This window comes from Camelus bactrianus, chromosome 1, assembly GCF_048773025.1.
Source record: "Camelus bactrianus isolate YW-2024 breed Bactrian camel chromosome 1, ASM4877302v1, whole genome shotgun sequence".
NCBI lineage: Eukaryota > Metazoa > Chordata > Mammalia > Artiodactyla > Camelidae > Camelus > Camelus bactrianus.
The window spans coordinates 95,386,471-95,398,640 of NC_133539.1; the positions used below are offsets into that span (position 1 = coordinate 95,386,471).

The window sequence follows — 12,170 nt, forward strand, 5'->3', positions numbered from 1 at the left end:
AGCAGTATTGTATCTCCTATGTAAATTCATAGCATCTCTTAATTCTAATTCAACAAATCCAAATTTAAAGACATGTTTTCCCACTGTGGAAAGATCAAATTGCAGTAGGGAAAACTTGGGGGTGAAAAACCGATAACACACCAGAATTTACATTCATATTATGCTTCAGTGCATCTACAACCCAACTGAAATACAGCCTTCCTCACCTCTCACCCTTATAGTAACCAGTAAATAGTGTGGCAGGCAGAATTCTGAGCTGGCTCCCAAGACTTCCATCCCCTGATGTATAGCCCAGTATGGTGTCCACTCTGTTTGTGTGGGCCATATGAAGGGTAGCCAGTCCTTTGTTTGGATTAAGTTCTGCAAGACTCCATTGTGACAGCTGGGGAGAGCTATTCCAAGCAGCAACAGATGCTTTCTTGCTGGCTTTGAAGAAACAAACTGCCATCTTGTGGGGAGAGCCACATGGCAGGGAATGGTGGGCAGCCTTAAGGAACTGAGGACCTCAGTCTCACAATCACGAGGAAATGCATTCTGCCAACAACCAGGGAACTTGGAAGAGGATCCCTCTGAGCCTCAGATGAGATGGCAGCTCCAACAGACAGTTTGATGTCAACCCAGTGAAAATCTGAGCAGAAGTCCCTGCTCACCTCTACCTAAGCTTCTATAGCAAAGAAACTGTGAGATAATACATTTGTATTGTTTTAAGCCACTTAATAATGGGAATTTGGCATGCAGCCATAGTAAATGGGTGCAGATATCTAAAAAATGTCAAGATTATTGAAAAACCTACCTAGATCTTCAGAGTAATGATAGGAAATATCTGAGGATATTGGCATGCCTAATCTAGGGCAAAATAAATATAATTAACAAATAATTAACAATTGTTTAACTAAAGCCAAGTAACAATTTTTAACTAAAGCCTAATCGTAAAACAACAACAACAATTAAAAAGCCTACAATTAAATCTGACCCATTGGTCTCCAAATCTGGCGACTAGTTATGGAAAGTCGCAGTATATTCTCCACCAAGGAGAGGTAGTCATGTGCTTAAAAATCACTCCACTCCCTGTGTTCAGAAGATGTGCTTTGCAAGCTGCACATTCTGTTAGAATTTGGCTTCAAATGTCAATCAGTCTTCCAGGAAGAAATTGTGGTGATCAGTGAAGTCTGGTATTTTGGTCTATTTGGTAATTTGTCATATTTCTTACTGTAATAGACTAAATAAGAATTCTCTGGAAGCCAAGTCTCTGTTACCTCATAGTACTGAAAGATTTCAATCACTTGCAACTTCAAAGGAAGTATCAGTATGATGTTATAAACAAAGTGCGTGTTTTATTTTCATGTCCAGAGGATACACTTCCCAACACTATGTCTTGAGTATTGGGAAATGCTCAATAAATAAATGGAAGGGGAAACCAAGGCATGGAGAGATAAAAGAACTTGCCCAAACTCATAAAGCTAAAGAATCATGGAACCAGGAGTCAAACCTAAACAAACATACGCTTGCTACATTATGCACTCTACATGCTAGATATTGCTTAAATGTATGATAAATAATGTGTAATCAATAACTAAATGTGGTATCCTGGCTAATGAAGGAATATGTTTATTTTTCAATAACCAGGTTTATAAAGTTGAAATAATACATTCATGTATGTTATACTCCATCTCCAGATCCCCCAAACTCACTTGCATTTTCCTTCAGACAATTATACGTTTTTACATATTCCTGTATGAATATTCTATGCAGATTTTTTTTTTTACACAAATGGGGCATTTACACACTTTCTGGATCTTGAGGTTTTTTTTTCACTTAACAATGTATCTTGGAGATCATTTCCTATTAGCATGATAGAGCTGGATTTGTCTATTTTTATTTGGGAACTTGTTAACTTTACCACCATGAAAACCAGCAGAATTCTCAGAAGTAGCAGTAGCTTCTTTTATAAGACTGCCAAGGAAAGCAAGAGAGGAGAAAAAGCATTTTCTCCCTTACCCACTGTATGATCCGAAATTTTTATTTTACAGACAGAAAAAAAAAAAAAAAAATGAGGCCAGGCAAGCCAAGAGACTAGGCAGAAGTTTCCTATTTCTTGTGTTAAAATTATCTCTGAGGGTTAGTATCATAATTTTCAGTTTCAAAGGCTTCCCTTTGTTTTAACATTTTTCATTTTTGTCCCTCACTATGGCACTAAAAAGAAGGCACATTCCAGTTAGTCACCAGAAGAGTAAATGACAAAAATCTCCTCTATATCTATTTGGCAACAAATCAAGAGTTGGATGGCACGCTCATTTTCTGGAAATCTTAAACACATTGTATTATTTTCTATCCAATAATTGTGTATGTGTGTGTATGTATAATTCTACATCCAGTAATTTGAATAACCAAGGCACTTGGGGATCAAGCTTGACTTTATCTGTGTTTTACTGGCTCTTGTTCATTGTGACCTTATTCCTTATATGTTTTGTAATTTCTGATTGTGGACTCATGAATGACTAGGCTTTATAAGTGGGAATTCAATGAGATCTCTGATAACTGAGCATCTCTCCTGAGAGTATTTGCTTTTACTTCTACCAGCTGTCTGGGTTGCTACCAATATGGAACAACATACAGTTTCTCATCTAGTTCGAGTTCCCTGGACCATGCAGGCAAGTGAAAAATGAATCCTAATCTCCCACATTGCTTCTACCTAGATGAATAAGACTGATGAATTTCTTTATCATTTCTCTTTGCTGGTAAGTACATTTTACAAGTCGATCATGTAATGAGAATGTAATCTTTTCATGGCTGTCAGGTTTATATGGGCCTCAGTTCCAAATCCCTGTTTTGAGTGCCCTAAGACTTAATTTTCTGTCCTGTGCATAGCTGCAAAAAGCCAAAGCTGTGAGACATAGAGATTGGAAGATACACACAGCAGGGATGTTCTCAAGTGTTAATGGCATCCTACTTTCTTTCTTATTCCCTAGTCTTGTTCTTCTCTGTTTTATGAGCCAAGCTTTGCACTGAAAAACAAGTTTATTATATTTTACACAACATATCTAAGGGGTTTTAGAGTAGAAAAAATTTTAATTAAACTTCAATAAAAATAATAAATAATTTTAAAAGAGGTGAAAAGTTGAAAAAATATAGTTATATCGCATGGCTAGAAACAAGATTCAGAGAGCTGCTTTTTTTGTGAATCTGCTGAACTCTGGGCATTAGGCGGACCTCTGAGCATATCATCTTATTGTCTTCCTTGAAAGAGGAAAAAATGATAAATAATAAATATTGTGCACTAGGCAAAAATGGAGGAATAAGAAAAATGAGGGCGTTCAGGGGATTAAAAAAGAATCATATGTACAGTACAGAGTAAAAATTAAGATTTAAAGTCAGAAGTTTGCCTAAGTTGGTATCCTGGCTTCACCATGGCCTTCAGACCTTGGACAAAACATTTAACTTTTGAGTGGGGACAGTAGAACTTCATCTACAGAGTTATTTTAAGAACTAAATAGAAAAATGTATGGAAGATTATCTGAATACCAGCTACTCACTTATATTTACTGCATTAAGTAGTTGTCCAGGTGTGCACACTCTGTGATGAGTCAGAGGGTTTCGGGACCGATCATAACCGGGGGTGGCAGTGTTAAGTGGTCCTTTGACAGGGTGCACGACGGGGAGGTCCTTCCAGAGACAACAGGGTGGGGCTATCACTCAGAAGGGAAGAGGGCTAGGTAACCCTAGGAATAATGGGATCAGAGACTTCCGTGTCTCGATGATGTCACTTAGCCCCAAAGTGGGTCAGAGGGTTCCAAGGGGCAACTAGTGTTTTTGTTCTTCTATAGCCCCAGGGTTTGTCTTATCTATAACTAGCAGATAGATAAATGCAGTCTTACAAGGGTGTACAAGACAGCCAGTCTCTAAATAGCTGTAAATATGCTTCCTTGTGCCATATTTAAAGCAATTGGATGTGTAAGAACTGGAGTTGGGTGCTGGCAAGATTTGAGCTAACGATCCTTGCCTGCTGTGAAGAGGCAAACAACGTTAAGAGGCAATATACAGGGGCCATCTTAGCTCATTTATATAACACACACGGATGGATTTACACACACATCCACGAAGCAAATTGTCATCCTAATATCCTGTACTGGTCAATTTACCTTTGTTGCCTGGATTTATTCTCTACCCTTCTCTGCCATCCTTTGTCCCCAGGAAGATGAGCACTAAGAAGAGTGCGCCCCAGGCTCCCTTGTTCCCTGGTTTCTATTTGGCACTAGCAGGAGATTATGAGTGGGAGGATAGAAAGGTGGGGATGTGACTTATTTTTGCTATTGCCCCCCTGTTTCTGGCATGAGCTGCTTTCTACAGTTGTCCCTGCGTTAGCTTCATGATGGCCCCGCCCCCTTTACCCCTTCGACCCGACCTAGCACTGGTTCTGGTACCCTGCTCTTGCTAGTTGCTCAGTGCCTCACTCTCCTCTGTTGAATCCCTTAAGTCCTCACTTCTCCACATGTGGTCCTTTCATCTCACAGCTAGAATTGTTATCAAATCAGGTCAAATAATATCTCCGCTGATGGAGGGCAAGTTTCTTTCTGTTTAAGCATTGCAAGCCATGTGTATGGATTTAAGATTTTAAAAATGCTTAATTAGTTATGTTCTTATGGCTCAAAAAAATTGAATAACTATAAAAGATTAAAAGTTTAAAAAAATGTTTCTTTCCTTCCAACCTGGTTCCTCATCTAGCCAGAACCTCCTTCCCTCCACAGAGAAATCTCTATTCTCAGATTCTATAGATCTTTCCAGGGTTATGCATATTCAGCAAGATACAAATATAGATTTTTATTTTTCCTTATTTTACACAGAAAGTATACTATACATACTGTTCTGAAACATTTTTTTCTGCTATATAGTTCCTCGGATTTTTTTTAACAGATACATAGCTCTCCACTATAAAAATAAGCCATAATTTATTTAGCCATTCCCTGTTGAAAGATTTTTGAGTTGAGTCTAACCAACTAAAATCTTTGCTATTATGCAAAAATGTTACAATGAATAAATTTGAACCTATAGCATTTAGCATATATGCAAGCATATCTGTAGAATATATTACAGAAATAGAATTGCTGGGTCAAAGGCTCTATGCATGTGCAAATTTGATAAATTTATCCAATTGTCCTTTGTAAAGGTCATACTAATTCGTACTCCTTTCAGCAATGAAGAAGGTGGGCTCCCCTACAGCTTTGCCAAAAGAGGATGCTGTCAAACTCCCTTCCCCTACTGATCTCTCAGCACCGTCTCAGACTCCAGAGAGTGTGGCAGGAGGTTTACACACAATTGCAGACAACAAAAGAAAAACCACTTAAGGTGAAAAGATATAATTAGCTTTAATTTAATAAGCTCACTGAAATACTAGATACAGAAAAGGAATTATAAATCACTTTTTAAACTGATTCCCACAACATTGCCTTTATTTTCTGCTTAATGTTGTGTCTTTATTCTCCCCAAAATGTCTCATCTTCTTACCTCCAAAGAGTGACAACCGGTGAGGCAGAATTTTTTTTTTAAGTACCTTTTTCTTTTTTGATGAGTGTGACAAGCTCAAAGGGACATAACAAACTTCTGAGTCTTTGGGGACAACATGGAACTGTCTCTTTCCTTGCCTATCTCTCCAAAAGATTAGTCAAAAAAAGTTTATTTCTCTAGCTCAGAGCTGAAATATCTGGCTGGTGTCACTGGTGGTCCCATGAGAGTTGTTGCAAGGCGTGAACTGAGGAAGAACAATTCCCTCCCTCTTCTAATGTGTTCACTGGTTAACTTTCTGCATGTGATTTTAATTTTAGTGAAACATACTGAATTTGTCCCTACCCCGATCTCAATACAGGCCAGTGTTAATATAGCAAACTATTAAAAAGATTTTAATATAAGACAGAAGTGTGCTGGTAAATGTTTACAACCTACTTTCCAGGAAAAAAGGCCCACATTTTAGTATTTGTCAACTTCCATGGTGTAAATATTCTCTCCATGACCAGTGTTAAATGGGACATCACAAAATACAGAATTGGGAAGAGAGGCAGAGCAGCTCATCATTATATAGCTTCCATGATATATTATTTTCACCTGTGATACTGTGACGTATAAAAGAAATACACATTTGGTCTTTGTCTTCTGTTTCTGGCACAGAGCTTCTAAAACCCTTGAGATTTCAGGAAGAGAGAAATAAAGGTGTCTCTCGTTATGTTAATAAGGTGACTTCTAGACCTGCCTAGAGATGGGGGCTGGTTGACAGAAGAACCAACCCTGTGATTAGAGGGTTAGAACTTTCACTTCTGCCCCCTCACTCCCCACCCACTTCTACCTCTGGAGAGGGGAGAGGGCCTAGAGGCTGACTCAATCACCCATGGCCAATGATTTAATTAATTAGGACTATATATAATGATACTGCCACAAAAACCCAAAAGGAATGGGTTCAGAAAACTTCTGGGTTGGTGAACATGTGGAGATTCAAGAAGCATGGTGTGCCTGGAGAGGGCAGGGAAGTTCCAGGACCACTCCCGTTGCCTAGCCACCTGCATCTCTTACATCTGCTGTTCCTAAATTACATCATTTTATAATCAACTGGTAATATAGTAAGTTTTGTGAGCCTCTCTAGCAAATTAATCAAACCTAAGGAGGGAGTTGTGGGAACCTCTGATTTATAGCCAATTGGTCAGAAGCACAGGTAATAACCTGGGCTTGAGGCTGGCGTCTGAAGTGGGGGGCTGGAGAGGAAGCTGTCTTATAGGACTGAGCCCTTAACTTGTGGAACCTGATACTATCTCCAGATAAATAGAATTGAATTGAATTTTAGGACACCCTGCTGGTGTCAAAGGATTGTTAGTGGCATGGGGAATTATACCCTCACCACACTGGAAAATGGGTCTCAGAACAACACTCATCACCATACAGATACAATAGATGTACATAACCTCAAGGGCATGGATGGCAGTAAATGACGGTAAAATAATTAGAAATTTATCTCTTTTAAGCATTTATTAGCTTTACGGCTTCTAGTATAATTTATTTAACTCTATTTATATTATTTAATTTTTAATAATGGCTGTTTAATGACCAGCTGGCAAAATTCTTGAAAATTTATTTGGCTCTTACAAGCTGGCTCCAATGCATTACTAAAAGGGAACTATAACGTCATTGAGAGAAGTAAACCGCTGAGAAAGGACTGATTTATCTGTGGACCTCCCAATAATTATAGTCATATAATTGCCTATCCAAATCCAAATTTCCCTTCTTTCTTAATAGCAGAATTTTTTATTTTTTTTAGGTTTGACAATGCATCCAGTTAAAATACATTTCCCATCTCACCTGAAAGGGGAAGGCATGTGATTGCAATCAGGACAACAATATTTGAGCAGAAGTTATTGATGGGAACTCTGGAAGAGTTTCTTTCAAATAGCATGGGTTCAACTGGCCTTCACCATTTTGCACAACCAACTTTTTCCTTCCTCTCCTTGTATGTGATAGGTGGGATCATGGCAGCCATACTGTGAGCATGAGGTGCTGAAGATGTAAGCTTCTACTAAGAATAGCAAAGTAAAAAATAGAAGTATTCCAATATATTGATAACATGAAGGAGTCAATATGCCAGCCCTGAAGAGCCCACCTCTGTACTCCATTGTACGTAAGAGAAAATTTAATAAAATCTTTATAACTCAAGATTAAATACTACTTCTAAATGACAATAATAGTTAAGCTTCATTGAGTGTCTGCCATGTGCCAGACACCATGTTAAGTAATTTATATATGTTAGTCTTAGAAAGATAACACATTTCTGTGCAGATTAAACATGCTAGTTTGTGATTTTTATTGACTGGTTTGTCCTAGGAAGGATTGATTAACTTTAAATTTATGAATGTTCACAATTTCTCTTCAGCAGAATATAGGTATATAAGAGTTAGATTTATCCCCTCATGCCACAAGGGGTATTTACTCAATTTCTGCTCAAAGAAGTATTAGCATATAAATAATGTATTACATTTGAATTGTACATGCCAGCCAAATACTCAGTTCACTATCCGCAATAGTGAATATCTATTCAGAATCACAAGAAGTTAAATGAGACTGAATAGAGACAGCACTGTTCTGATGTTCTACAGCGCTCTTATAAAGATTTAATTGAAGTAACTACTCCATTTCTCAGATAGTTCCAAAAACTTCTAAAAATTATACTATTAAGTTAGACATAATATTCAGACCTGGAATCCTGATGGACCTGCAGACACAAGGAGCTATAACATTTCTAGTTCCTTCCAGTGAGTCTGTGACAGCACCTCAAACTATAACAACTCATTGAAATCGGCCCCCGGAAGGAACAGTTGATAATCAGCTAGAAGAGTGAAGCCTTTGGCATGCTTGTCAATCATATCTATTGTTGCATCCTGTGAAGGAAGGTAATCAATTCTGAATGGCATATCTTAAGGAGAAAACCTGCTTTTATCATACTAAGCCATTTCCCAAAATTTAACTTTTGAAAAACATCTCGAGTCTTATTTTCTGAAATACTCAAGGGGGCCATTTTGAAATTATTTTAACTTTTTTTAACTTATTTTACAGTTCAGGCTGCAGTCTACCTTTTTTTTTTTCAATTCTAAAATTAAAATTGAGGATTTTTGTTTTGGTTTTGTTTGGGTTTTCTTTTTAATTTCTCAGAATAGAGCCATTAATAGTTACTGGCACCTAACAAATTTCACGAAATTATTCCTCTTTTTTGGCTTTTTTAAATTTATTGTTTTACTTAAATTTTTTTCTTATTTTATTTTTTAATTGAAGTATAGTTGATTTACAATGTTGTAGTTTCGGGTGAATAGCAAAGTGATTCAGTTATATATATACTTTTTTTTTCCGATTCTTTTCCATTATAGGTTACTACAAGACATTAAATATAGTTCCCTGTGCTCTACAATAGGACCTTGTTATTTATCTATTTTATATATAGTAGTGTGTATCTGTTAATCCCAAACTCCTAATTCATTCCCCTCTTTTCCCCTTTGGTAACCATTAGTTTGTTTTCTATGTCAGAAAGTTTACTTCCATTTTATAAGTTTGTTTGTGTCATTTTTTTAGATTCCACTTATAAGTGATATCACGTTACTTGTCTTCACCAAATCTTTCTTGATGTCCTTGACTTCACTCTCTGTTTCATAGCGCTGACAAAGTAAACTCAACAAAGAGTTCCTGGGGAAGATGTGGAGACTTATTCCAAGATTTATATTCCTTTTTTGAACTACCATGAAATGTTTTTAAAAGATAATCTTTCTAAAATACCCCCACTTATTTATTCAGTGTGTTATAATTAAAGGGGAAAAAATCCATGAATTATACATTTTCTCCTTTGTATTTCTCCCTCGTTGAACTGTGAGAATTCTAAGGAAATAAGTAAATACCCCTATATACACGAGGATTTAGGTAATGGGCTTTATTGTTGTTGATAAAAATTTGTTTGGAAATTCCAGGTATGTAAACGTTAACTACATTTTAAAGTGACCTGTTGCTTTTCTGGTGTCTGCTCACAGACAGGGGATGCTGGGAGGGTGGGGCAGAGCTCCATGGGGTCTAAGCTCCACGGGGTCAAAACCTTTTTTGCTTTCCTGTGTTTCCACAAAATGCTGTATCCAGGGCCTGCCCTAGATGATATCTGACAGACAATGTATATTGAGTCCTTGCTCCATACCCGGCACTGTGTTAAGCAGCTGATACCTGTGATTTCACTCAGACCTCACAGCAGACCTAAGAGTTAGTCATTGTTACTATCTTTGCTTCACGGAGGAGGAAATGGAAGCTCAGGCACAGCTACTCAGCAGCAGCACCTGAACTCAGTCAGTCAGCTTTGTCTGCCTCGGGGTCTTTGAACTCAAACCCAGGTGCCACGTTGTGAGCCTCGGCAGACTCCCTGAGGGCTGGAGGGCTGCAGAGCAGAGGGGAGCTGAGGCCGCTCAGTAAACACGTCCCTTTCAAGGTACTCTACTTCAAAAATAGTTCCCCACTTAGTCCATTGATTAGGGTTGTACGTAGTTCATCAGACCTCACCCTGCACAGGTTAAGGCTTTTACCCTCAGAGGGAATTACCTTAATCCTGTGGTCTCCTACCTGCTAAAGATAAGCACTGTGAGGTACTAACTGTTCTGAGCTCAGGGGAAGGAAGGAAGGAAGTGAAGAATTGAATAACTTTAAAGTGATGTCGACCTTACGCGGTGGCAGACCCTGTGCTGAGCTCTGAGATAGCTCAGAGGCAGCGAGGGATACAGACGAGAAAGTGAGAAAGCAACGCAGGTGTATTCATTTTACTTTGTAAATGTGCCTAAGGCCCTTTTGGCTGAAACAGAGCCAATCCACACGCCACTGACGGTCACATCTGGTTTCTCAGCAACAGATTACTAACATTTGTTCTGAGTCTGGATGGACTGCAAGTTTTACAATAATGAAAAGGTAATAACAGTACTGTAGATACTAAACCAAGACAATGCCAAAGATCTTATTTTTAAGTTAATGATTCAAAACAATTTTTCAGGTCTTGCTATATCTCAGAGTGAATATTTCAAAAGCTATTACGAATATTCTCCTTACATGTGACTGTCGGTTGTTTGCAGACACGCAGACCTGCACAACGGGAGGTGGGTGAACTGGTCCAGCTGCACGTTTCCCGCGGGAGAGCGCCGCGCCACGCGAGGTCTGCGCGCGCCGGCTGCCTTTCTCACAGCCTCTTGGCGGAGGTAGAGTCGTGCGCCCTCACAGGTACTGTGTTGGTTTCCTATTGCTTCCATAACAAATTGCCACAAGTGTAGTGCTTTCAAACCGCACAAGATTATAAGCAGAAGTTCTGGAAGTCAAAGTCTGACCCGGGTCTCACTGAGCTACAATCAGGCTGTTGGCAGGGCTGCTTTCTTTGCTTTCTCCAAAGGGGAACTCATTTCCTTACGTTTTCCAGCTTCTAGCGGTGCCCATAGTCCTTGTTTCATGACCCCCTTCCCCCATCTTCAAAGATGGTACTATTTCATCTCTCCTGCCTTTCAAAATGGCTTCAGCTTTTAAGGACCTGTGTGCTTGGATCAGGCCCACCTGGATAGCCTCCCCGTCTCAGGGCTGTTAACATCGCGTCTGCAAAAGTCTGTTTGCCATGTCAGGTGACATATGCACGGGTTCCACAGGCTAGGACACGGGGACCTGTGGGGGCCGTTATTCCACCTGCTGCGGACTGCCTCACTGGGACTATTTTGACTTGCATTGCCATGGTCACTACCATTTGGCAGCCTGGCAGGGGCCTCCTCCTCAGAGTGACTGCAAGGTTAATCCCCTCATGGCGGCCCTAGTGACAGCAAGTTCAAAAACAATTAAAACTTGCCAATAGATTCCAGCTCTGAGCAAATTCTGTAGTCCTGAGAGAAACAGAATTGGATAAATTGGCTTTGCTGCTTTAAAATGCAAATTTTCCAATATATATTTAAAATATTCCTGATTTAGAGGCAGGGGTTATATTCAAATAAGTCATCCATTTAAATCAGAAAATCCCAGAATTAGAATGAGGATCTCCTTTTCTGTCCAATGCTGTAGTCCCCTCCACTAGATTTCCTCCAATGAAAGATACCTAAGCAGAGCAAGGGATGGCAACCTACTGCTCATTTGAATTTTGCGCAGTTGTAATTGTTTGAAGGTTCCTCCCACCACTATGCTGAAATAAGCCCATCTGCCGTGTTCACATATGGCTCTCTGTTCTCCCTTTTGGAACCACACAAACAAAAATCTAATGCAGCTCCTACTGGCTAACTGGTTTCTGAGGGGGCATATAGAGCCATTCTAGGCCACTGTACAGATTAAAGAAACTGATACAGTTTTCCTGTTTTATAATTTGAGCCAAGAAAACAAACCAAAAAAAATCTATCTTATGCAATACGTGATCACTTGGAAAAACAGTTAAGGGATAATATGACATAGTACATCCATTGCATTGTTTTTAATCCATATCATAATCTCCTTACTCAGATTGGTTACAAGGGCAAAAAAAAATTCTATAGTGGAATTTTAGCCAGAGAGTTTAAACTTGAAATTTATCTCCAAAATATTAAAAATCATCTCAGTCATTAATATTAAGATTAGGATAACAATCTTTCATTTTCTTATGAACTATAACTTGAAATTTTGCT

General features: G+C 38.8%; 1 pseudogene; it reads left to right on the forward strand.

Annotated features, from left to right (window-relative positions):
* Positions 1–12,170, forward strand: part of LOC123615973 (peptidyl-prolyl cis-trans isomerase FKBP8-like) — a 59,341-nt pseudogene that overhangs the window by 21,586 nt on the left and 25,585 nt on the right.